Source organism: Suricata suricatta, chromosome 4, assembly GCF_006229205.1.
Source record: "Suricata suricatta isolate VVHF042 chromosome 4, meerkat_22Aug2017_6uvM2_HiC, whole genome shotgun sequence".
Lineage (NCBI taxonomy): Eukaryota > Metazoa > Chordata > Mammalia > Carnivora > Herpestidae > Suricata > Suricata suricatta.
Window position 1 is genome coordinate 163,466,943 of NC_043703.1, and position 25,370 is coordinate 163,492,312.

Here is a 25,370-nt window from a genome sequence, read left to right on the forward strand (position 1 = left end):
AAAGGAGGCTCTCCTTGGCCTGATTTGGGTCACCTGTGGCCGGGGTGGGGTGCAGGGGCAGTGGGGTGGGTCAAGGGAGGCTACAGGCTACATTTGGGCAAAGTGAATGGGGCGGGATCATTCTAGACTGGAGGAGGGGGCTTTCCCCAAAGGGAAGGATCTGGACAGACACCTACACTCATTTCCAAAGGGGTCATCTTTTTATAATCAGGAATTTAGGGAGAGAGAGGGTCTGAGGAGAGGGCCCCAAATGTGCAAATTTGGGGTGTGCATGTGACATTAAGGATTTTGTAAGAGGAAGAGAAGGAGTCTTACTTGGTTTGGAGTAAGGTGTTTCACAGTCATGAATCATGAGTGTTCGGTGACAGATCAACTGACTGGCAGGTGTGCGGGACGCCCCGGCGCTGGGTCTGGGGACACGTGGCCGGCCAGAGCGCAGGATATGGTCCCTTCCCTGAACGCCTCGTGCCCCTCGGTGGGGCAGGGGCCTGGCTGGGGAGCGAGGTGAGAGCTGGCCCTGCCCGTGAAGCCCCGTCCACAGGGTGGCCCGGGGGTCGGGTCCGTGTCCCTAGCCTGGACAGTGGCTTTCTCTCGGGGAGGTCTGAGTCACCCACGGACCGAGGTGTCATTGTGTCCAGATTTTGGCCGTGTCGTTTCATGCTGTGCCCAGCACAACATGGCGTCTGGAGCCGATGGCGGCGTCCGCACCGTGGACTTGATTCTGTACGCACCGTCGCCGAGACAGTGCTGATCAGGGAATGGGTCCTCGTCGGGGGGGGAGGGGGGATGAAGGTGTCCGAAGGCTGGCACGGACACGAGTTCCACACTTGTTATTTGGTATCGTCTCCTCCAGCAGAGTTCTGGCTGGTTCCCCTGAGCAGCGAAACCGGTGTGAGTGTGAATACGGCCACACTTAACTTCTGGTGCAAAAAGCAGGTAATGTGTGAGGGGCGCCGGGTGGCTCAGTCGGTTAGGCCTCCGGCTTCTGCTCAGGCCATGATCTCACGGTTCGTGGGTTCGAGCCCCGCGTCGGGCTCTGTGCTGACAGCTGAGTCTAGAGCCTGCTTCACATTCTGACTCCCTCTCTCTCTGACCCTCCCCTGCTCATGCTGTCTCTCTCTCTCTCAAAAATAAATAAAAACATTTAAAAAAATTTAAAAAGCAGGTAATGTGTGTATACTCTGAAGCCATCTTGGTAAAAATATACCCGCTAGTGAACTACGGGGCTGCTCACTTCACGTTCTTGTAGTAGGTCTACACTTCCTACATGTGGGTTTTGGTTTTTATTTTTGAGACAGAGACACAGAGCATGAGCAGCGGAGGGGCAGAGAGAGGGAGACACAGAACCGGAAGCAGCTCCAGGCGCTGAGCTGTCAGCACAGACCCTGAAGTGGGCCTCGAACCCATGAACCGTGAGATCATGACCTGAGCCGAAGTCAGATGCTCAGCCGCCCGCGCCTCCCAGGAGCCCCCTCTACGTTTCCTGTGATCATGTACACGGAATGTTAAATTCCACTTTGTTCATTCTGCAGCTTTCTCACCTTGATGTTTCGGGGGTGTCATGAGGAGCCGCAAAGCCAGGCCAAGAGTCAGTGCTGAGGGGGCAGCAGTCCTGGGCACCGAGGACTGATTTTCATGTCCTTGGAAGATAAGATTTCTTCCAGAACCTTCCTCGGTGGCACGCAGCCTGCCTTGCTGGCTGGCCCTCCCCGCTGCCTCCCTACCGGCAGTCCCCAGGGCCTCGCTGGTCTCATGGCCGCTCTCCCGCAGGGCACTGCCCCACCCTCCGCACGTGGGCTCCGCCTCTTCCTCCTAAGACTCTCGTCCGGTCAGAGGCCAGCCCTTTCCTAAACTCTGGCCACAGCGGTGAAATAAGAGGCAGCACAGGAGCTTACCATGCGCTACATCCCAGCGAACATTCCCCCTGGTACAAAGAGCGCTCGTGCTTTGATGTGCCCTCGGCTGCCCCGGGCAGGATGTGAAGTCGGGGACATCCTCGCCCGTCCGTGCTCCCGGCACGGCGCAGTGCCTGCACGCGGTACGTGCTCGGGGACTGTGGGGACACATGCGGTGAGACACCGTGTAACAGCCCTGGAGGTACTTTTAGCTTATGCATTGCCTCCTTTCCTCACTTTATTATGGAAAATGTCAAAGATACTCAGAAGAAGAGCGAGCGGTCTAATAAATCCCCCTATCCATCACCTGTCACCTGCCTCCAATCAGTATTGACATTTCATCAGCCTGATTCCGTCTCCCGACTGCTTACTTTCTTCTGCGAGACTATTTCTGTGCCAATCCAGATACTGTTTCACCTGTGAGTTCTTCACTAAGTATCTTTACAAGGGAAGGATTTTTTAATTTCTTTTTTTCTTAATTTTTTAATGTTTATTTGTTTTTGAGAGTGAGACAGAGTGAGAGCAGGAGAGGGGCAGAGAGAGAGGGAGACACAGAACTCATAGCAGCTCCAGGCTCTGAGCTGTCAGCACAGAGCCTATTGTGGGGCTTGAACCCACGAACCGTGAGATCATGACCTGAGCCGAAGTCAGATGCTTAATTGACTGAGCCACCCGGGCGCCCTGAGGACTTTTTCAGGCATAACTATGTGATGTCACCTTCCTTGGCTATCCCGTGGGGGTCATTTGCTAGAATTCCATATTTTTGAAGACACGGAAGCTTGAAGAGGAGGGTGAAAGCCAGGTCGGGGGTGTGACGCGGCCCCCGCCCACTGCTCGGTCGCCGGGTGGCTTTGGTGCGCCTGCTGCGTTTCTGGGCCTCGGTTACCTGAAGTTCGGCATGAGAAGCGCGGCGTGCCTGCCTGAAGCCAGAGGATGGGGCGGCGTCTCTGCTGCTTGGGGAGGCGCGTCAGGGGTTCTCCGCAGCTGCAGAGCCCCCGCCGGGCGCCGGCCTCGGGAGGTCCCCGCGCAAGGACCGGCGGCCTGTGCTGACTGGTGCTGACTGGTGCCTCAGGCTCAGGGTTTGAATCAGAGGCCTCGGCCGCCTGCCGCTTGGTGGGGGCGGGGGGGCCCGGAGAAGACAGCTCCGCAGCGCGGCTCCTGATCTATTCCTGTCTCTGCCAGCCCTGACTGAAGATCGCTATGGCAACGGGAGAAGGGGAGCCCACGGGTTCGCAGATAAAATGTGGAAGGCGCACCTCAACAGGGTGATAAGGGACGCCGTAGTTTTCCATGTTACGGGGCATCTATTGTTTAAGAGACGGGGATGCAATCATTTCCGTCCCCTTCAAGAGTGTCGTTGGCATGAGAGGAGGTGACACAGAGCCCCGGGGGGACGGTGGTGAGGACCGGAGGTGGGGAGAGAGGGACCAGGGCCACCTGCTGCCCCTCAGAGCCTGCTGTGACGTGCGCTGGGAGCCGGCTCCGAGGCGGCCTGAGGGCGTGCGTGGCCCCCCAGCCCTGCTGGTCCTGCCGCTCCGGGTGCCCGGCCACCGGCTGGTGCTGGGGGGGGTACCCTCAGACCCGCCGCGGGCACTGCCTGGTGGGAGCAGCGTCTCGGCGCCTCGGCCAGGACCGGGCTCAGGCCCCCGGAGAGACCCCGTCCCCGGGGCCCACGTCTCCTGACTCCCTTTGTACACACGGACAGCTCAGGCTCCAGGAAGTGACGCTTCCCCGAGGTCGCAGGGCTGCGGAGAGGATGGCGGGAGCTCGGTTGTGAATCAGAGCCAAACACTCTGACCGCTACACACTACACACATCACGCCCGGGATCACGGGCTGAGACCCTCCTGCCCCCACAGCTGACTTCTCTCCGCCCAACGGGCCGCACGGCAGAGCGCCTGAGCGCCCCCCAAGGCAGCGGGGGGGGGGATGGTGGTGGGTCCAGCCCAGAAGTCCTTCTTCCCTGCAGGGAAGCACCAGCTGCCTCTCCAGGACCCCCGTCACCTCCCCGCAGATACCTGTCCAGAGCCCTTCCTAGGCAGAACAGCCGTCTCTCTCTGTCTGTGTCTCTCTGTCTCTGTGTGTTTCTCTCTCTGTCTCTGTGTCCTTCTCTCTGCCTGTCTCTTCTCTCCCTCTCTCCTTTCCTCCCCCTTTCACTGGGCCCTTCCTGGGCACACACAGCTGTGGTGGAGCATGTCTGTTCCTGGACCGGAAGCTCCGTGTGGCCAGGGACGTCATTGCGTCCGAGGGCCTATGTTTGGTAATGTATTGAGGAGGCCCCGGGTGGCTTGGGAGCCTGCTGTGTTTTTGTTCTAAACTGAGAAAACTCTGGAGGCAGGGGGGGCTGGGGGGAGCCCTGGAGGGTGGCTGGCCGCTAACAAGTCCCCGTTCCCAGGAGCAGGGCTGTTCGGGGGGCTTTCGAGGTGAGGGTTCCAGAGGCATCAGCAGAACCACCTGCAGCCCGTCCCCTTCACCGTGATCGGAACCCCAGAAACATGTAGTGTAGTTATTTCTGCCCCGACACCACCCGGGGCTGTCAAGCCTGTGGGGCACAGAGCACTTTCAGTAACTCCGATGAGTCTGGGTTGGGGTGTTTGGCCCGTCTAGGGCTTCTCTTGGGTGGACAGGGAGCACGTGTGGGCCTGTTGGGCACAGTGCTCCCGGGCGGGAGGGAGGGAGCTGATGCCCGGTGGACAGCTCAGCCTCACCCCCTCGAAGGCCAGGGGCCCTGACCTGGCTTCAGCTCTGCTGGGTCCTCTCAGGAGGCTCATGCTGGCACCGCGGTGGCCGTGCTGCACTCGCTGGATGGTGGCCAGGACGGGGCTCCAGGGCAGCAGCTCTGCTCACTCCCAGGGCTGCGGGCTCCTCGGGATTCTGGAAGTTCCTTAGCACCAGCCAGTTCTCCAGGGCTTTTAGGTGAAGAACTGGGACTCAAGCAGTGCAAGCGAGGCCGGAACTGGGGCCCTTGCGGGGTTGGGGCCAGATGGTGGCCAGCGGGCACCGGGCGCTCGGCGGCGGCGGGACCTGTTCTCCCGAGAGGCCTCGGTTTCCTTCAGGAGAGCGTCTCTGGCTCCCTGCTGCCCACGGCGTGTGAGCTGCTGAGTGACCGACAGAAAGAAGGGGATGCCAGCCCGGGATTTTGCCCCAGGTGGCGAGTGAACGGGGCCCCCGGCCTCGGTGTCTGTGCGGAATGTGAGCAGACAGACTTCTGCCTCCAGAGGGCTGGTCGTCTGTGCCTCCTCTCCCTCAAAACCGGGCCCCGCTTCACACTCCTGCCTCGGACGCTTGAACGCAGGACCAGAACGCGGCTGAGCTTCTTGATGTCGTCTTGGAGATGAGTTTCTGGATCTGACACCAAAAGCAAAGGCAACAAAAGCAAGAACAAATGAGCAGGACTCATCACACCAGAAAGCTGCCGCTCAGCCGGAGAAAGCGCCAGCAGCCGTGAAGGGCGGCCTGCGGAACGGGAGAGCGCATCTGCAAACCTTCTGTTCGATGAGGTTCGTGTCCAAACTAGGCAAGAAACACAACGCAATAACATAAAAACAAAAACCGAAAAGCAAACAAAAACAAATTAAAGAATGAGCCAAGGACCTGAACAGACGATTCTCCAAAGAAGACGTCCAGACGGTCAATGCCCTCGTGAGAAGATGCTCCGCGTCGCCCACGGTCAGGGAGATGCAGGTCAGACCCATGAGGAGACGCTGGGTGGCACCTGTCTGAGTGGCCTGTGTGGAGAAGACAGGAGCCAACCTGTGTGGGTGAGGAGGGGCCGGGGCATCTGAGTGGCTCAGTCCGGTAAGTGCCTGACTCTTGACTTCAGCTCAGCTCATGACCTCACCGTTGGTGAGTTCGAGCCCTACATCAGGCTCTGTGCTGGTGGCATCCAAGACTACTTGGGGTTCTGTCTCTCTCCAGCCCCCTCTGCCCCTCCCCCACTCGTGTGCTCTGTTTCTCTCTCAAAATAAATAAATAAACTTAAAACATTTTTTAATAAAAGTCGGGGAGAACGGGAACCTGCACACACTGTGAGTGCAGCATAAAGGGGTCTGGCCTCCATGACCCGGGGATCCCACTTTGGGGTGTTTATCCGAAGGAAATGAAACCATTATCATGAAGAGATATTCTGCTTTTTAGCCTTAAACCTGAAGGGATGCCTGTCATTTGCCACAATGTGGATGAAACCGGAGGGCATTATTCTAAGTGAAATAAGCCAGACACAAGAAAGGCCAATACCGTGTGGTGGTCACTTGTACGAGGAAGCTAACAGGAAAAGTCGAGTTCATAGGAACCGAGAGAGGCACGGGGCTGCCGGGGCCGCGGTGTGTGTGGAGCGACAGGAAGACACTGGTAAGAGGGTGTGAGCAGCTGGACGGTGAATAAGGTCTGACATGTCACCGGCGAGTCGAGTTGATGGCCCCCGAGGTCACCGTAAGAGGGACGGATGTGTCACCTGGCGTGACGGTGGGGGCCCTTTCAGGGTCCCTGCTCCTCCACCAGTCACGTCTCTCCGAGCTCTGCTCTGTCATCTGGGCGTGGACGGACAGTAGAAAACCAGAGTCAGCAAAGAGGGGACGTGGGTATTTTTCTCAGTCGTTAATAACAAAAGATCCAGGCCTTTTTTTTTTAATGTTTATTTATTTTTGAGAGAGCGACAGAGCGTGAGCAGGGGAGGGTCAGAGAGAGAAGGAGACACAGAACTGAAGCAGCTCCAGGCTCCGAGGTGTCAGCACAGAGCCCGACGCAGGACTCGAACCCACAAACCATGAGATCACGACCTGAACTGAAGGCGGCTGCTTAACCGGCTGAGCCCCCTGGGCGCCCCAGATCCAGGCCTTTAAACAGGGTGCCAGACACCTTTTCTCCTCCTGTCTGCACGGGTTTTACACGCGGTGTTGGTTCCATGATGGGGGAGGGGGGCTGGGCCGGGGAGCAGACGACCCACAGTCTCTGTGTTTTTCCGATGATTAGCTTTGATGTGCTCCAAACCTTAGTCTCGAAGTACCCCCACACCCGGTCTCAGCAGGCGGGGGCCTAACGCCCCGGTGTCCTTAGGCCCCGGGTGCCCTGGGGCTCCCGGTGCATCTGGCTCCACTTCCCTCCTGCGCCCGCATGCGCTGTCCGCCCCGTTGTGTTGGGCAGCTGCGTCCTGTCCCAGAGCCCTGGTTGGGAGCGGACGCGGAGGGACGTGAACCCAGGGAGGGCTGGTGTGGGGGCCCCCCGCCGGCCCCAGCTGCGCACCAGCAGGTGCCACAACCAGGCCCATCTTTGTTCTGACCACTGGGTGTCTCAGACTCAAAATCTCTTTACCATTGTCTCGGGGAAGTAAGAAGACAGCTAATTCCTTAGGTTTAAAAAAAAATCCTCACATTGTCACGACTTAAGAAATATAATCTCCTCTTTCACAAATCTTTCTTAGCTGAATAAAGACCTGTCCCTTCTCTGTAGAACCAAACGTTCTTTGTTCACAACTCGGAAACGCTTAGCCTCTCTCGGAGGTGCTCCCGGAGGCGGATGGAAAATCACACAGGCTCTCTGCTCTTATGGCAATGAGAACACACGGTACCGAGGAAGAGCCCCGCAGGGGGGTCAAAGCATTAACAAAACTCTCAGGCACAAACAAGGGGGATTACTAGAATATTTTAGATTCAAGTTCATTTTCATAATGGGCTTCATTTTCCTTGGATTCTGCAGGATTTTGGCCTCTGCCAGGAGGACTAAGCGCTCATCCTGATAATTTAGGATTGACCCTTTGTAGTGCTTGTCCCTGGGGAAGAACAAATTGTTCAAGAAGATACCGGAGTGCCCGTGCGCGTCTGCCGCAACCAGGAGCTGGGCACGCGGTTCTGAACGGAAGCTGGGCTTCTGGGCTTCTTTCTCTCGGGCGCAAAGGGCCACAGCGGGAGGAACGCGTTGGCGTCAAAACCCAGCTCTGCATCACGTTTCTGCCACTTACTGAACGTTGCTGAGCCTCAGTTTCCCTCTGCATAAAACTCGGCTTCGTTTACCCGCCTCACTGGATCCGCGTGTGGGTTAATGGCGTTAACGAGGCTGCTCCGGAGCGTGGCTCTGGGCGCCCCCCCCCTCAGCCTCGCACCCCGCGGTGGGACTGGCCCCAACACCGGCCTGGGCAGACCCAGGGCCTCGCCCCCACCGTCTACCTGGCAGGCTGTTGCGTGCCCGCGCTCCGCGTTCCGCACCAGTCCCCCAGGGGGCCACCCTCACCCGGACTCGCGGCCCTCAGGGACTCAGCACCTCCTGACCTCACTCCCGCGCCCGCCAACAACAGGAAGAGGGCAGTCACTCCACTGTCCTGACTGTGCTGCAAGGAGGCTGACGGCGGGCAGGGGTGAGGAAGAGCATGTGTGAACTCAGGGCGTCCACCTGCGTCTCAGGGCTTGGCGGAAGAGGGAGCCAGCACGAGCCCTGTGAAGGCCAGGCCTCCAGCCCCTCGGCACGAAGTCTGGGCCCCCGCATGGCGGGGCGGGTGCTGGCCAAGCATGGGAGGGGCGGTGCGGGGAGGTGGTGAGCACCAGCCTCATGCCCGGGCTGGCTCCCCCTGCAGCCTCCGTCCCAACACAGTCCAGGGGGCCGCACAGATAGAGGGAGCAGGGCGGGGCCTCTGGTGAACCCACACAGTGCCCACCCCTGTCCCTTTGCCTTTGTTCCTGATTCCAGCTGCCACCAGGGCGGGCACAGGACTGTGCTGCCCCAGGCGTGACCGCGGTGCCCCCTGTGATGTCAGAGCCAGCTGGGCACACACAGGTTCAGCTAGAACCTGCGTGGGAAGCCCACCTCGTCCGGGGTGGTGGCTACTGGGCACACTCTGCCCCCTGTCCCTGTGGCACGATTCTGTGACCCTCTTCGGGGTCCCCGAGGAGCCCCCATGACTGCCCGCGGTGACGACATCAGCAGCACGCCGTTAAGTGGTGCTCCTCCCCCGTGAGCCACCGCACCTGGTTTCCTCTCAGACTTTGCTTGGGGAGCCCAGCGAAGTTCAAGTGATGCCCAAGTTCGGTTTTCTAGGATCCGTGGTTTCTCGGGGGATTAGAGGTGTAGGGAGGCACAGAGGAAAGCGTGAGGTGAGGAAGAAGGAACTTCAAGTCAGGACGTCACGCAAAGGGCCTGGGGAATAAGTCATCCTGGTTCCCTTGCACGTTCGGCTGAGCGACAGCGGTTAGTGGTGGACAGGGCTGAGCGTCTGCGCTGCAGGGGGAGCGTCGCCCTCCAGGTTAGGGTGGCCGGTGACAACCCACCGGCCAGCTCCTGCCCTGCACGGTGTCTGTTGTAAATAAAGTTTTATTGGCACACAGCCGTGCCCACCTGTTTACTGATGGCTGCCTGCAGCAGCCGAGCCGAGAGGCCACAGCAGGGACCCCGGGGCCACAAACCACGTAGTTCCTCTCTGGCCCCTTAGAGAGCTTGCCAGCAGCTCTTCTGGGAGACGGGCAGCTGATGGAAGGCGTGAGCAGGGGTGGCTTGGCTGGACAGTGTCCTTAGGAAGGTCACTCTGTCCCACTGTGTTGGGTGGGAGGACTTGGAGAGCCGTGGGCAGCAGGCTCAGGCCGCAGGCGATCGGGACAGGAACGGAGACGGTGTGAGAGGGGCTGGGGAGGACGGCGTGACCCGGGGCCACAGGGAGGACAAAGGGCCGACCAGGGGACCCTGAGGGTGGCAGGGCCCTGGCTCACTTCCTGAAGAGGGAAACGCAGGGCTCAGGGCTATTTCTGGCTCAGCAAAGACTGGACTTGCCCTCCGTTTAGCGTTTTAATGTGCATGTTACCAGGCCCGATCACTGCAAGTGCCTGGCGGTGTGGAGAGCGGTCGTGACCGCGGCCCCCGTTTTGGGGGGGCCGCGAATGCCATGCATGTTGTTGGCTGTCCAGCACCCGGTGGCTCGAGGAGGAGGCGGTCCGGTCCGTGGGCCGGTGGGGCGGTTGAGGCTGCGTGACCCGCCGGAGTGGACGCCGTGTTTCCTTACCTGTGGGTGTGGGTGTGTGTGGACCGAGAAGCCCGGGCGCCCGGACGCCGCTCCTGGAGCACATTGTCCTTTTTGTGCTGTTCGGTCCTGTGAGTGCTTCCTGTCCGCGAGGCCCCGCGAGGAGAAACGCCTGTGAGCCCGGCCAGGACGCGGCCAGCCTGGCTCTGTCCCAGTGGCCCTTGGAAGGGCACCAGGTGCAAACTTTGCTCTTTCTTCTCAGCCCCGAAGCCCGCACTCCTGTGCGTCCCTTGTCTCCATCCGCACGGGCGGCGTTTCCTGCTCCCTCCTCGGTTACGTGGGGCTGTTTGTCAGTGGAGGACGTCCTGACGTCTCAGCAAGTCGCACACTTGCCGCCACCTTGTCTCTCCTGGTCCAAACTCGAATCCAGAGCTTGCTGCCTACTCTACATACGACGTTTTAGGAAGGCAATTACGGCCGGAAATCCTGAATTTAAGGCAAATAAAAGTCTTTATAAATACTTTTGATTTTGATAGTTGATTTGTAATATTATCCCATAAATCACCCTATATATCATACAAGATCATTTGAGCTTGAAAGTTTAAAACGATGCAATTAAAATATGCATCTTTATTTTTATGGCCCCATAATGATTTGATATGACTACTTGAAAGCTTCTGAGGCCTTATCTATTTTTCTATTAGGAAAAGTACTCTGACCTGTTGGGCTCGTGTGTGGTAACTGCGGACCTTCAGTTGTCCAGGCCTCGGAAGGGGCTCAATGGCGTGGCCACTTGGGCTGTGCCACCCCGCCTGGGCCCCTGTGTCTGGGCTCAGTCTCCCACCCCGTCCCCTCTCTGCTACCCTCATCTTTAGGGGGTGTTGTTGGCTCCCAGGGTTGTGTGATCCAGACTGATGGTCCCAGTGTTTCTCCTGCCCTGACGTTCTAGAACGTGCCAGAAAACCCAGCTCAAACGCTCCTCTACTGCCCCTGTGTCCTGGTCGGGGGCACCACTGTCCAGCAGACCGCAGAGGACCATCCTGGCTCCCCCCTTTCCTCTAGGCTCCGGGTGTCACTGGTCAGCCGGCCCAACCCGACCCAGTCTGCTCTGCGCACCACCCCGGCTCATGGCCGGCATCCACTGAGCTCTGGGCTCCCTCTGTACTTACACCCGGGCTGCGCGGGGAACCACAATTACCTCTTTAAGATATAAATTGCTTTCCATCACTGCCCCTCTTAAAACCCTCTTAATAGTCTTCTCTCACACTTAGAATAAAATTCGAAATCCTTACCCTGACCTGTCAGGCCTCACATGGCCTGGTGTGGGTTTTTCCTTAAATTCGCTGGACGGCTGGGGCTAACTCTATGTCCTCTAAAAATTCTCATCGTAGTTGTTATTATATTGTTGTAGTTTGGATGTCAGTTGCTGTATTAAGATATTAAAACACATATTTATGTATTTTATCAATAAATTATGCTTATACTATCCTAGGGGATCTTCTTGTAAATAACAGCAGGGTTCCCGCCACATCTGTCTCAGGGACACGGACTTGTGTGCAGTTCTCTGCATTTTAGCTGGAGATGCAGCTTTTGTGTTCTGGGCCCATCAGTGCTGTGGGTGAGTGTCACCCTCAGCCCGCGTTCCTGTCCTTTCCTCCTGAGCAGTCACCCACTGGCCTTCCTTGTCTTCCTTCCAAAGTTCTTTGCCTTTCATGGAAAGTTTAGGATACTCTTGCCTGTCTACGCAAAAACAAATCTCGTCAGGGTTTTGGTGGGCACTGCATCAATCTCTGTCAGTCTGGGGGCAACTGACATCTTTGCTGTGTCAAATCTGGCAATCCACAATCACGTGTGTCTCCCCGTTTATTGTTATCATCTCCACGATTTCTTCAGCTTTCCGTAGTCGTCAGCTTACAGGTCTTGTACACATTGTGTTAAATTTACACCTAAAGATTTCATCTTGTACATGATTATACATCATACTCTATCTTAACCTCAGGGTCCATATGTCCATTGCTGGTGGGTAGAAATACAGTGGATTTCTGTTGGTCAATCCTGTCTCTGTGATCTTCCTGAATTCACTTATTAGTTCCAGGAGAGTTTTGGAGATTCCTGGGATCTATCCTCAGATGGTCATGCCACCTATGCACAGAATTCATTTTATTCTTTCCTTTCTGATCTATAGGCTTTTGTTTCTCTTTTCTTGCCTCATTGCATTGGCTTAATTTTTCCAGCACTAGTTCGAATAAGAATGGTGGGAACAGATATCTTTGCCTCGTTCCCAAAGTTATGAGTGAGGCATTCAGCTCTTCACCACTGAATATGAAGTTAGCTTAGGTTGTTGGTAGATGTTCTTAATCAAGTTGAAGAAGTTCCCCTCTATTAACTTTTCTGAGAGTTTTTATCTTGACTGGGTGTGATTTTTTTCAAATGCTTCCTCTACATTGATTGATGTGACCATGTGATTTTTATTCTTTAGCGTGACGATATGGTGGATTACATTGACTGATTTTTTTGTTTTGTTTTGTTTTGTTTGTAACTGACAGGCTTTTTTCATCTCTATCATTGAGGTTTAAATTCACTCTTCTTTTTGGTACACAGGTATTCTTGCTTTTTTATTAAGTTTTAAATCTCAGTTCCAGTATAGTTAACATACAGTGTTGTGTTAGTTTTAGGTATGCAATACAGTGAGTTAGTAATTCTACACATCACTCAGTGCTCATCATGAGAAGTGTACTCATCCCTGTCACCTGCCTCACCACCCCTGCACCTGCCTCCCTCCTGGTAATGGGCAAAAGACATGAATAGACATTTCTCCAGAGAAGGTATAGAGATGGTCACCACTGACTGCTTTTTGAATGTTGAGCCAGATTTGCACTCTGGGAATACATTGTAGTTGGTCATATTATCTAAGTACTTTCCTGTTGTGCTGAACTCCGTCCCTTTGCTGAGGCTATTTGAGTGTTTCTGGTGTATCTGTACTTGTGGATACATTTTCATCATGGCTGCTTTAAAATCCTTGTTAGATAATTCTAATATGTTGGTCTTGTTGGTTTTAGGGTCTGCTTGTTGTCTTTCTTCCTTCAGTCTGAGATATTCCTGGTGGTTAGTGTGACAAGGGCTTTGATTAGAACCTGGACAACTGCAGTAAAAGGGTATCTACAGGATCTCTGGTATATACTGGTATATGCTGGTGTCTCTGTGTCTGCTTGCTGTAGCAGGAAAGGGAGGTGTGCCTCATTACTGCCAAGTGGGGTGTAAGTACAGGTCTCTGCTTGGCCTCCATGACACCAAGGTTGGGAGCCCTGCTGTGCTGCTGGGCCAAGGTGGGGGTGTGACTCCCCAGTGGCCCCATTGATACCTCTGGTCTGGAAATGACAGGGCTTCTCTCTGATGAGCTCCACTGACACCATGTTTGGGCGATGGCGAAGGTCCTGACTGGAGTCACCATAGCGTCCACAGAGTGGCCTTTGGTCTGCATCTATCCCAGAATCCATAGCAGTTTTTGCAAACAGTTTTGGAAGAGCCAGGGGGGCCGTGCCATAAACACCTGTGGTCACGTCCCCCGTGAAGTGAGCCTATCAGCAAGCACTCCCGGGTCTGTGTTGTGGCGAGCATGAACTCTGGAAGTTGGTGCCTGGGTTCAAATCCCAGCTCTGCCATTCTTGGCTGTGGGGCCTTGAGCACATTGCTAAACCTCAATCCTTCATTACTCACTCTATTAGGTGGGGATGATAATACGATTTGTGGGGACTTGCACAGATAATAGTGCATATACTGCTTAAAAGGGCACCGGGCGTCGGCTGTTACTGTTGCTATTGGCGCCATCCTGTTAGGTGACCTGCGACATCGCCATCTAACCCTCCTCCCCTGAGCTCTCTGTGGTCATCTGGCCTCTCACTGCCAGTGCGAAGGCTGCCGGTGCCCCGCCAGGGTGGCCAGGATGTGTCAAGGCTAAGGACTGGGATCTGATGTGTGAACAAGGACCCCCTCCATTTGTGGGATGGTGGTTCTCACGGCAGCCGACGGTCGTGCATGTCCGCCCTCGCGGATGTCCCCGTGCACTCCTGGCTGGGTCCCCGCCCCTAGTACTGCTCCTCCGCCCAGCAAACCCAACCTCGTTGGCCCGTCTGCGGGAGGACGCTCTGTCCTACACTGGACTGTGCCGTCTCCCACCGCATTCCAGCAGCTGTCCGCGGTCCTGAAGCTCAGGGCCAGCGGCTGTCCGCGGTCCTGAAGCTCTAAGCCGGCTTCTACCTCCAGGAGACGCTTAGGCGTTCACACACCAGTGAGGTCTCTTCAGAAGCGGTCACTCCATCTTCAGTCCCCTACGCTTTTCCGTGTCCTTGCTCCTGCCACCGAGGATGTGTCCAGTCCACATGAGTTCAGTGCTGTGTTAGATTCTGGGGCCACCGTTGCAAATGATCACAAACTGGGGGGGGGGGTACAGGAGACGAAAGATGGAGGCCTAAAACAACAGAAGTGCACGTCCTCACAGCTCTGGAGGCTGGAGCTCCGGGATCAAGTGTTTGCAGGGCCGGTTTCCTCTGAGGCCCTAGGGAGAGTGCTCTAGCCTCTCCAGAGCCTGGGGGTTTGCCAGCCGAGTCCCTCCAGGCTCTGCCCTCCTTATCCTGCGGTACTCCTCCCATGCATCCAAACACCCTTCTTTTTTTTTTAATTTTTTAAAATTTATTTTTGAGAGAGAGAGAGACAGTGTGAGCAGGGGAGGGTCAGAGAGACAGGGAGACAACAGAATCTGAAGCAGGCTCTGGGCTCTGAGCTAACTGTCAGCACAGAGCCCGATGCATGGCTGGAACCCACGAACTGTGAGCTCATGGCCTGAGCCGAAGTTGGACACTTAACCGGCTGAGCCACTCAGGTGCCCCACAAATGCCCTTTTATGTGGACACCCGTTTTTTGTGGATTAAGGGCCTCACTATGCTAGGACATGTGCAAAGACCTCATTTCCAAATGTGGCCATATTCAGAGGTGCCTGTAGTTAGGCCTTGTCATAGCTTTTCGGGGGACCCAGTTTGACCCACAACAGGGGGGGGGGGTAACACGGATGTCCCAAGCTGGGACCTCTGCCAAGCCGGAATCTCACTCCAGCAGCAGAATGCAGAGAATCTGGGGGTGGGGAAGGGTCCTGGGCACAGGAATATGAATAGAGACACTATTAAAATCGTTCCAGAAAGAGACGAAGCTCTAAACCAACGACTAAGGTTTGGGATAGATCTCTGTGTCTCTTTAAAATTGTGTGTCCCAAATCCGAAGCCGTTTTGAAGACCGCCCCTTGCCCTGCAGTGCCAGATGTCTGTGCTCTGCGCACGGCTGCTTCCCGTGTTCTCCCCTCTGCTGGGGGCCGGGCTTATCATGCTGCCCAGGGCCCAGGCTGAGCAGCTGTGCATCTGGGCTGGCGGGAGCCGAGTTTGCTTATGTAAATTTTGTTTTATTTTAGTCTTTCCAATGACTGCCTTGGGGCTTTAGTTCTGAGCCGGGGGCAGGGAAGAAAAGCCTTTATTGCTGAGATGTAGGCATTTGGGATAATACGTGAAGCAAACACCACCACGCACGGAGTGAGTCCTTCCTGAGCAGGGCGCCTTCTCAGAGAACGAGACCCGGGTCCCACCTGGGGCAAGGCTGTCAGACACGGCTCCTCACTCATTTCCACAGCTTCATTTAGCTTTTGAAAAATTCCTTTAAATATATTATGTTATTCTAGTATGTGTTTCCTTCCTTGATAATTATCCTTGAGCCCAGGCGGCAGCAAAGGGAAAACACACCATGGCAATGATGAATTTGTAGGCAATTATATTCATATAAATTCTATTCCAGACACAAGGGAATCTCTTGTCCAGGAAAAGTCCAGGGAAAGGATATGGTCACCAGTAAAATAGGTTTAATTAAATACATAAATATGTGGAAGTTGAAAAGATCATTTAAGGTAACCCAGAAGACCCTGTTGCAAATATTCATGTAAAATTTTTTTAATGTTTATTTATTTTTGGGAAATAGAGAGAGAGAGAGAGAGAGAGAGAGAGAGAGAGAGAGTGCACGAGCAGAGGATGGGCAGAGAGAGAGAGAGAGAGAGAGGGAGACACAGAATCCGAAGCAGGCTCCAGGCACTGAGCTATCAGCACAGAGCCCGATATGGGACTTGAACCCATGAACTGTGAGATCATGACCTGAGACAAAGTCAGACGCTTAACTAACTGAGCCACCCAGACTCCATATTGGTTCTTTTAGCAAGTGTTTACTGACCTTGACTCTATGCTCGGAAGGGTGGGTGGCAGGCGGGGAAAGCAGGGCCCCATGGGTAGAGGCCCTGTGGTCTATCCATGGAGACACGACAGCCTGGATGCCCAGCCCCGGGACTCCCTGACCTTTCTGCCACATTCTTCCCCAACCCTCAAGCCCCACTGAGCAGCTGCCTCTGGAAGGAGGGTGGCCCTGCCTTTGTCCCCTGCACCCTCCCATGTCCTTTGCCCCTTCTCTGAAGACTCTTCATGCTCCATCGATCCCATTCCATCTTTGAGACACAATGGTTGATGCCATTGGAAAAACCACTAACAATTCACACTTGTGGTCAGCATCACTCAGCATGCCAGGCAGGCCATTGCCAAGCTGTGTCCAGCCCCGAATGTCCCTCTGGCTCTGAGTCAAGGGGACAGTGGGAAGGTCAGTGGGCAGGGGCAGGTCAAGGTCACTGCAGTCAAAGAGGTCAGAGGCCTCTAGGAGCAAAACAGCACTCAGCTTGGACGTGGCGTTCTGACGGTTCTGTGCAAGTGGCCTTGTCACCGCATGTCCTGGGTCAGGACCTCCCGGTCCTCCTGCTGATGTTCACCTTTCCTCCCTTGGTCATTGTCTCCTTGTGCTGTTTATCCTCCCTCACCTCCCCGTCCTTTCCTGTGGCTGTAAAATCTACCTTGTGTGCATCCTGGGGACAAGCTCTCTAGGCCTGTCTCTGTCTTCAAGGTGACATTCTGCTTTTCAACCTGAGTTTTCTTTTAAGAACAGTTTGCTCTGGCAGCCTCCGTCCCCTCACCCCCCCTGCCCTGGACTTCCTGATCATGTCAGCACAGCTTCTGTCTTCCTGTTTCCTGGCACTCGCTGCCGCCGGTGATCTTCCTCCCTGTGCTCCCTGGAGGCTCAGGAGTCACTCCTGCCACTCAGGGCCGGCACCTGTGTGTCTGATGGAGTCCCCACACGACTGTGCTTCTCGACTCCTGTGCAGGGTGGGAAGAGGTCCGAGACTGCATCCCTGCGTGCTCAAGCTCACAACGAGGAGGCTGGACCTGAACGCCCCGGCACGGTCGACATTGGAGCCCTCACATCGGGGAGAAGCACTTTTCCATGTGATCCCCCCCATCCTCCTGTTCGGTGGTCACCTGGCAGAGCTCGCCGTGTCAGGGACGGGTGTCCCCTGTGGGAGGCAGACACTTCATGCGTCTTCTTGGCTTTTTCCTCCCCAGTGGCCCAAACCCAGAGTGGGGAGCAGGAAGGAGACTCCCCTCAGGTGCAGTGGAGCCAAGCCGGGAGTGGGGGCTGGCTGGGTGTTCAGAGAGGGCGGGAGGCCCCTGGCCATTCCACAGGCCGGCCTCCGAGAGGGACCGTGTGCCTCCCGAGACCTCGCGGTGCGGCTGCATGGAAGGAGGGAGGCGCTGTCTGGAGCTTTCCTGCCGGACTCAGGTCCAGGGGCTGCAGACACGGTGTATTTTGTACTCGACCCTGAGACCCCCCCCTCCTCACCCCCGTGTACCTGCCGAGTCGTTCTGTCTGGGGGGTGTGCCTGGGCCTGGAGGGAATGTGCCCCCCCACAGCCGCCCTGTCCTGGGGACCCGGATCTCCCCTTCCCAAATGCTCAGCTGTGGGAGCACAGGCAGCGCACGGGAGCGTCTGTCACGGCGCCCGCGACTCCCGTTCGGAGCCCCCGCGGTTCTGCAGCAGGCGAGTCCCACGGAGTCGTGAGCGGCGCCGCTGGCCCACACCCGCGGTGACGCCTGAGCCTGCTCACCAGCCGCACACGGGGCTGCCGCCCCGCCGTGCCCTCCCTGCCGCCCGGGTGCCCTGCCCGCCCTGCACACGCTCCGCCCTCCCCGGCTGGCGCCCCCGCCAGGCCCTCTGCCGCCTCCTCCTGGGAAACACCGCCCCGGCCTTAGCGGTCTGGTCTCTGCCCAGTGGCGAGGGGCCGCCAGCCTGTTGGGAGCACAGAGAGCCTGGTCTGTGTGACGAAAATGTCCGCTGACCAAGGGGAGCCCTCGAACCCCGTGCTTCCGCTGACCGTGGCTCCAGCCCGTGTTGTGCACCGGGGCGGTGCGCGCTGGGGAGTCGCCTCTCGGCTCCTCCGCGGCACTTCCGTGTCCTGGGCGGGGCCGCAGGGCCTCATCGGCTCACCGTTCTGGGGCCACCAGCCTGGAGCCCAGGTGCTGGCAGGGCGGCGCTCCCCCCAGGCTGCGTGGAGCACCCTTCCCGCCTCTCCCAGCTCCTGGAGGGCCGGTCCCTCCTGGCTTGTGAGTCCTCCCTCCGGTCCTCATGGCCGGTGTGCGTGGACCTCTCTCCGCTCCATCTTCACTTGGCCTCTCTGTGAGCGTGTCCGACCTCTGTCTCTCCCCGACGGCTCCATTTACTGCCCCCCAGGACCACCAGGCTGTCCCCCCACCTCCAGGCCCGCACCTTGACCACCCCTGCAGGGGCCCTCTCTCCTCCTCGGCAGGTCCTGGGGACCAGGGGCTGCTATCCTCTCCCCTGGTGGTACTGAGCCCGCCGCACCCTGTTCGAGGTCGGGCGTGGGGCTGGGTGGGGATTGGAAAGGCCAGGAGAAGGCTCTGGGCCCCAGGACGAGAGGATGGGACTCTGCCTCGGGGCCTTCGGGCCCTTCCCAGCGCTTTGCTTCATGCTCCCTGGGCCCCGTCTTCGCCCACTGGGAGCACCCACAAGGAGAGCTGGGATGGGGGGGGGGCCTGGACGGGCAGGGAGGGGGCTGTGCCGTCAGCGTTTGTCAGGCAGAAACGACGGCAGGAATACGTTAGAGACGCCAGGGTCACAGCCCAGGCGGAAAGTGTAGCGCTGGCCATGCACACGGCCCCTGCTCCGGGAGGCCTGCCGCCTGTGCGGTGACCCGACTGTGGCCTCCTTGCGGGAACAGGGCCTCTCCTCCTGGCTTTGGCCTCCACGCCGCACCTGCAGCCCTAGGAACTATTAGGAAGTAGGTGCCTGGGGGCTCCGACTCCTGGTTTTGGCTCAGGTCATAATCCTGCAGTTCGTAAGTTCAAGCCTTGCGTCGGGCTCTGTGCTGACAGGGCGGAGCCTGCTTGGGATTCTCTTTCTCTCTCTCTCTCTCCCCTCCTCTCTCTCCATTCCCTCATATTCTTTCTCTCTCAAAAATAAAAATAAACTGAAAAAAAGAATTATTATGAAATATACTTTCTGAACAAGAGACCATGTGATGTCCCTGTACAGCTGACAGACAGTGCCCACCCTCCTTGACCACGCGGGTGTTACCTGACTGTTCGCTCTCTGTGCCCTGTGCCCCCTCCCTCCCAGGGACTGACCCTCCTGTCCCTCCTGCAGCACGCCCTGACGACACCACGTCCGGGTCAATGTGGACTTTGCCAGATTCTAGAGTGTCCCACTGAGGCTCTAACTTGCTCCCCCAAATCAGTAGCGGAGGTGAGGTTCTCTTTCATTTCCCGGTGCTGTTCTGGGTCTGGCCGCCTGTGTCTCTGCTCCTGTGGGCTGGCCCGCCCTTTGCTCCATCCCCTGCAGCCCTGGTCCTGTTTGACTTCCGGAGTCTCAGGGAGTCCAGACCCTGCTGGTCAGTGGGACATGTGTGTCCCCATCTCACACACTGTCTCCTCGCACTCGTTGTGGTGTCTTCAGACAACAGAAATTCTTATTTTTCAATTAATTCTTTTTTTTTTAACTGAGGTATTTTACATTGATTTTTTATTCTTTTTCTTTTTAATAATAGTTTATTGTCAAATTGGTTTCCATATAACACCCAGTGCTTCTCCCCACATGTGCCCCCCTCCATGACCATCACCCCCTCCGTCCCTCCCCCTCCCCTTTCAATCCATGGTACGTTTTCAGTATTCAGTAGTCTCCCTTGATCTGTGTCCCTCACTCTCCCCACCTTTCTTTCCCCCTTCCTCTCCCCATGGTCCTCTGCCAGGTCTCTCCTGTTAGACCTATGAGTGCAACCATATGGCATCTGTCCTTCTCTGCCTGACTTATTTCACTTAGCATGACACCCTCGAGGTCCAGCCACTTTTCTACAAATGGCCAATGTTCAACTAATTCTTCATCTCAAAGTTAACTTGGTCAGTTTTCTCTCTGTTTGTTTATAAGAAACCCTTTCTTACCCTGAGGCCATGGTGGAATCTTCCGTATTTTCTTCAACTGTGTGTAGCTTTCACTTTTCACTTGGAGACCACTGAGGCTCTAGCATTTCCTTTGGCCTGGCGATGGAGTAGGATCGACATTTACCTTTTCTCGAGCGCATGTGAGCAGTCATCGTGCCCCTCGTTGCTGAGTGACCCGCTGTTTCTCTACTCACTTTTAATGTGATTCAGCCGTTTACCTCACTCTTCTGAGTGACACGGGTGTGCCCACCGGCTCAGGGGGCAGCTCCGGCCCCTGCCCCACCGGTCAGTGGATGGCATTCTGCCGTCAGCAGGGGCCCTTCCCCCCCTGCCCCCCGACCCCTGCTTTTCCTTCCTTTTATGTATTTGTCGTTTTCTTGATAAGTTTTGGTTCTTTTGTTTTCCATATAAATTTTAGAATTAGCTTATCAAGTTCTATTAAGGTTCCATAGGATTGTAATAGGAATTGCAGTAAACTTCTACATTAATTTAGAATTAATGCAGTGCCCGTGATCCCGACCCTCTGTATGTGCGTGTCGTCAGGGACAAACAAAGCTAGACACTGAGGAGAGTGGACAAGACAGATTTTGATCAGTAACCCGCTACCGCAGAAGGGAAAGAGCCCAGCATGAGGTGACCTTGACTTCCAGGGGCTTGGGCATTTAATCCAGTTAATTAATTTATGAAGTTTTGTGGTGTGTTGGATTTCTTTTCTTTTTTTCCTTTTATTTTGTTTTCTTTTTTCATTTATTTTGTAGAGCCTTTCTTTTACTTCCAGTTAGGTAACATCCAGTACTATCCCAGTTTCAGGGGAGCAGGACAGTGATCCGACGCTTCTGAACGTTACTTAGTGCTGTTTCCCACACTGGCTGTACCAGTTTGCGTTCCCAGCAGCTGGTCTCTTTTTTAGTGGTGTCGTTATCTATTTCTGGGATCAGGGCGATGCTGTCCTCATTGAATGAGTTTTCTGAGATAGCTTGAGGACAGTAGGCATTAACTCTCCTTTAAATGTTTAGTCGGATTCTCCTGTGAAGCCATCTGGCCCTGGACTTGTGCTTGTTGGGAGTGTTTGGATTAGCAAGTCAATTTCTTTGCTGCTCATCGGTCTCCTCAAATGTTCTATCCCCATTGCCACCGACAGTGCATGAGGGTCCCTTTGCTCCACATCCTCTCCAACACCTGTTGTGTCTTGTGTTGTCGATTTTAGCACTCTGACGGGTGTGAGGGGATCACTCACTGTAGCTTTGGTTTGTGTTTCCCTGACGGAAAGGGATGATGAACATCTTTTCATGTGTCTGTTGGCCATTTGCATGTCTTCTTTGGAGAGATGTCTGTCCATGTCTTCTGCCCGTTTTTTAACTGGGTCCTTTGTTTTGGGGATGTTGAGTTGTAGAGCTTCTTTAGCAGTTATGTCATTTGCAAATATCTTTTCCCGTTTCATGGGTTGCTTTTTAGTTTTGTTGGTTATTTCCTTTGCTGTGCAGAACAGAAGCTTTTTATTATGACATAGTCCCAATAGTTTATTTTTGCTTTTGTTTCCCTTGCCTCAGGAGACATATGTAGTAAGAAGTTGCTATGGCTGATGTCAAAGAGGTTACTGCCTATGTTGCGTTTTAGGGATTTTATGGTTTCAGGACTCACATTTAGGTCTTTAATCCATTTTGAGTGTATTTTTGTGTGTGGGGTAAGAGAGTGGTCTAGGTTCATTCCTCTGCATGCTGCTGTCCAGTTTTCGCAACACTATTTGTTGAGAGACTTTTTTTCCCATTGCATATTCTTGCCTCCTTTGTTGAAGATCAATTGACCATATAGTGGGTTTGTTTCTGAGTTTTCTTTTCTGTTGATCTGTTTCTATTTTTATGCCAGTACCATACTGTTTTGATGACTACAGCTCTGTAATATAACTTGAAGTTCCAAGTTGTGATGCCTCCAGCTTTGCTTTTCTTTTTCAAGATTGTGTTACTATTTGGGGTCTTTCATGGTCCTATACAAATTTTAGAATTGTTTGTTCTAGTTCTGTGAAAAATACTGGTGATATTTTGATAAGGATTGCATTAAACATGTAGATTGCTTTGGGTAGTGTAGACATTGTAACAATGTTTGTTCTTCCTATCCATGAGCATGGAATGGCTTTCCATTTCTTTGTGTTGTCTTCAATTTCTCTCATCAGTGTTTTACAGTTTTCAGAGTACAGGTCTTTCACCTCTTTGGTTAGGTTTATTCCTAGGTATCTTCCTATTTTTGGTGCATTTGGAAATGGGATTAAAATTTTTTTCTGCTGTTTCATTGTTGGTTATAGAAAGGCACCAGATTGCTGTGCCTTGATTTTGTATCCCATGACTTTACTAAATTTGTTGATCAGTTCTAGCAGCTTTGTGGTGGAGTCCTTTGGATTTTCTGTATATAGTATCATGCCATCTGCAAATAGGGAAGGTTTTACTCCTTCCTTACCAATTTAGATTTCTTTTATTTCTTTTTGTTGTTTGACTGTTGTGAAGGGACTTCAAGTACTGTATCAAATAGAAGTGGTGAGAGTGGACATCCCTGTCGTGCTGCTGACCTTGGAGGGGAAGCTTCTCAGTTTTTCTATATTGAGTATGATGTTAGCTGTCCGTTTTTCATGTACGGTCTTTGTAGTGTTGAGGGACGTTCCCTCTAAACTCATTTTGTTGAGGGTTTTTTATCATGAATGGATGATATAGTTTGTTAAGTGCTTTTTTTGCTACTATTGGAACGCCCATGTGGTTTTTATCCTTTCTCTTATTGATGTGATGTACCATGCTGATTGACTTGATTATGGTGAGTGATTTTTGTAGTGTATTGTTGAATTTGGTTTATTGGTATCTTGTTGAGGATTTTCGCTTCTGTGTTCATCAGGGATATTGTTCCATAGTTCTCTTTTTTGGTGAGGTCTTTAGTTTTGGTATCAGGGTGAAGCTGTCCTCCTGGAATCAATTTGGAAGTTGTCCTTTCCTCTCTGCTTTCTGGGATACGTTGAGAACAATAGGTATTAACTCTTTTTTAAATGTTTGGTAGAAATTGCCTGTGAAGCCATCTGGTCCTGGACTTGTGCTTGTTGGGAGTTTTTTGCTTACTGATCCAACTTCTTCGCTGGCCATCAGTCTCTTCAAATTTTCTATTTCCCGTTTCAGATTTGATAGTTTATATGTTTCTAGCAATTTATCCATTTCTTCTTGTCAAAATTGTTGGCAAATAGTTTTTTATAATATTCTCTTACAATTATTTATATTTCTGTCGTGTTAGTTGTTATTTCTCCTCTCTCATTTGTGATTTTGTTTATTTGAGTTCTTTCTCTCTTTTTTTTTTTCCTGGTAAGTCTGGCTAAAGATTTGTCAATCTTATTGATTTTTCAAAGAACCAGCTTCTGGTTTCATTGCTCTGTTCTAGAGTGTTTTGTTTTTGTTTTTAGTTTCTATAACACTTATTTCTGCTCTAATCATTATTATTTCCTTCCTTCTGCTGCTTTTAGGTTCTGTTTGTTGTTCTTTTCATACCTCTTGTAGGTGTAAGGTTAAGTTGTTTATTTCTCTTGTTTCTTGAGAGAGTCCTGTATTGCTATGCCCTTGCCTCTTAGGACCACTTTTGATGAACCCCAGAGGTTTTGGATCACTGTGTTTTCATTTTCAATCATTTGCGTGCACTTTTAAAATTTCTTCTTTTATTTCCTAGTTGACCCCCTCATTGTTTTGTAGCGTGGTATTTAACCTTCATGTATTTGTGGTCTTCCCAGATTTTTCCTTGTGGTTGATTTCTGGTTTCATAGTGTTGCGGTCAGAAAGGATGCTTGGTGTGACTTTGCTCTTCTTGAAGTCATTTCATCTGATTTTGTGGGCTAACATGTGATCTGTTTCATGGGCACTTGAAAAGAATGTGTATTCTGCTGTTTTAGGATGGAATGTTCAGATTACATCTGTTCCCGTGTGTGTCATTCAAAGCCATTGCTTCCTTGTTGATTTTCGTTTGGATGATCTGTCCATTGATACCAGTGGGGTATTAAGGTCCCCTACTATTATTGTATTATTATTGATTAGTTCCTTTATGTTTGCTATTAACAGTTTTATATATTTGAATGCTCCTATGTTGTGTGTATAAATATTTACAGTTATTATATCTTCCCATTGGATTGTCCCCTTTATTTGTCTTTTAGTGTACTTCTTTGTCTCTTATTACAGTCTCTGTTTTAAAATCTATTTTGTCAGATATAAGTATGGCTACTCTAGCTTTCTTTTGACATCCATTTGCATGATAGATGTGTCTCCATCCCCTCACTTTCAATCTGGAGGCATCTTTAGGTCTAAAATGAGCCTTCTGTAATCAGTATATATGTGGGTCTTGCTTTTTGTTCGTTCTGTCACCTTATGTCCTTTGATTAGAGTGTTTAGTCCATTTACATTCAAAGTAATTATTGATAGATATGGATCTGTTGCCATTTTGTCACTTGTTCTGGAGTTGTTTCTGAGTATTTTCTCTGATCTTTTCTTGTCTTTCTCTCTTTTGTGTTTAGCAATATATTTGGATATCTTTCTCCTTATTCTTTGCATATTTATTAGTGTCTTTTTATTTGTGGCTATCATTAGGTTTGTATATAGCCTCTTTCTCATAGAGCAGATGCTCATTTAAGTTTGGATCCGTTCTTTACTCCTTTCCTCCCCATGTTTTAGGTCTATGGTGTCATATTTTACATCCTTTTATTCTGTGAGTTCCTCGTGGATGTTTTACAGAAATATTCACTTTCACAGCTTTTGTGTTTCTCACCGATACACTGTCACTTTTGGACTCTCCTTTCTTCCCAAAGAGTCCCCTTTAATGTTTCCTGCAGGGCTTGTTTAGTGGTCATAGACTTCTTTAGTTTTTGTTTGTTTGGAAAACTCTTCATGTCACCCTTCATTCTGAATGTGAGCCCCAATGGATAGAGCATTCTTGGCTGCAGATTTTTTCCAGTTCGGCACTTTGAATACTGGCACCCCCTCCTGGCTTATGGAGTTTCTGTTGAAGAGTCTCCTGCTAGTCTTATGGGTTTTCCCTTGTACATTACTGATGTACTTTATCTTGCCTCTTCTAAGATGGTTTTCTTCATCACTATAGTTTGCAAATTTAATTGCAACATGTCTTGGTATGGGTTTGCTTTTGTTGGTTTTGATGGAAGTTCTCTGTG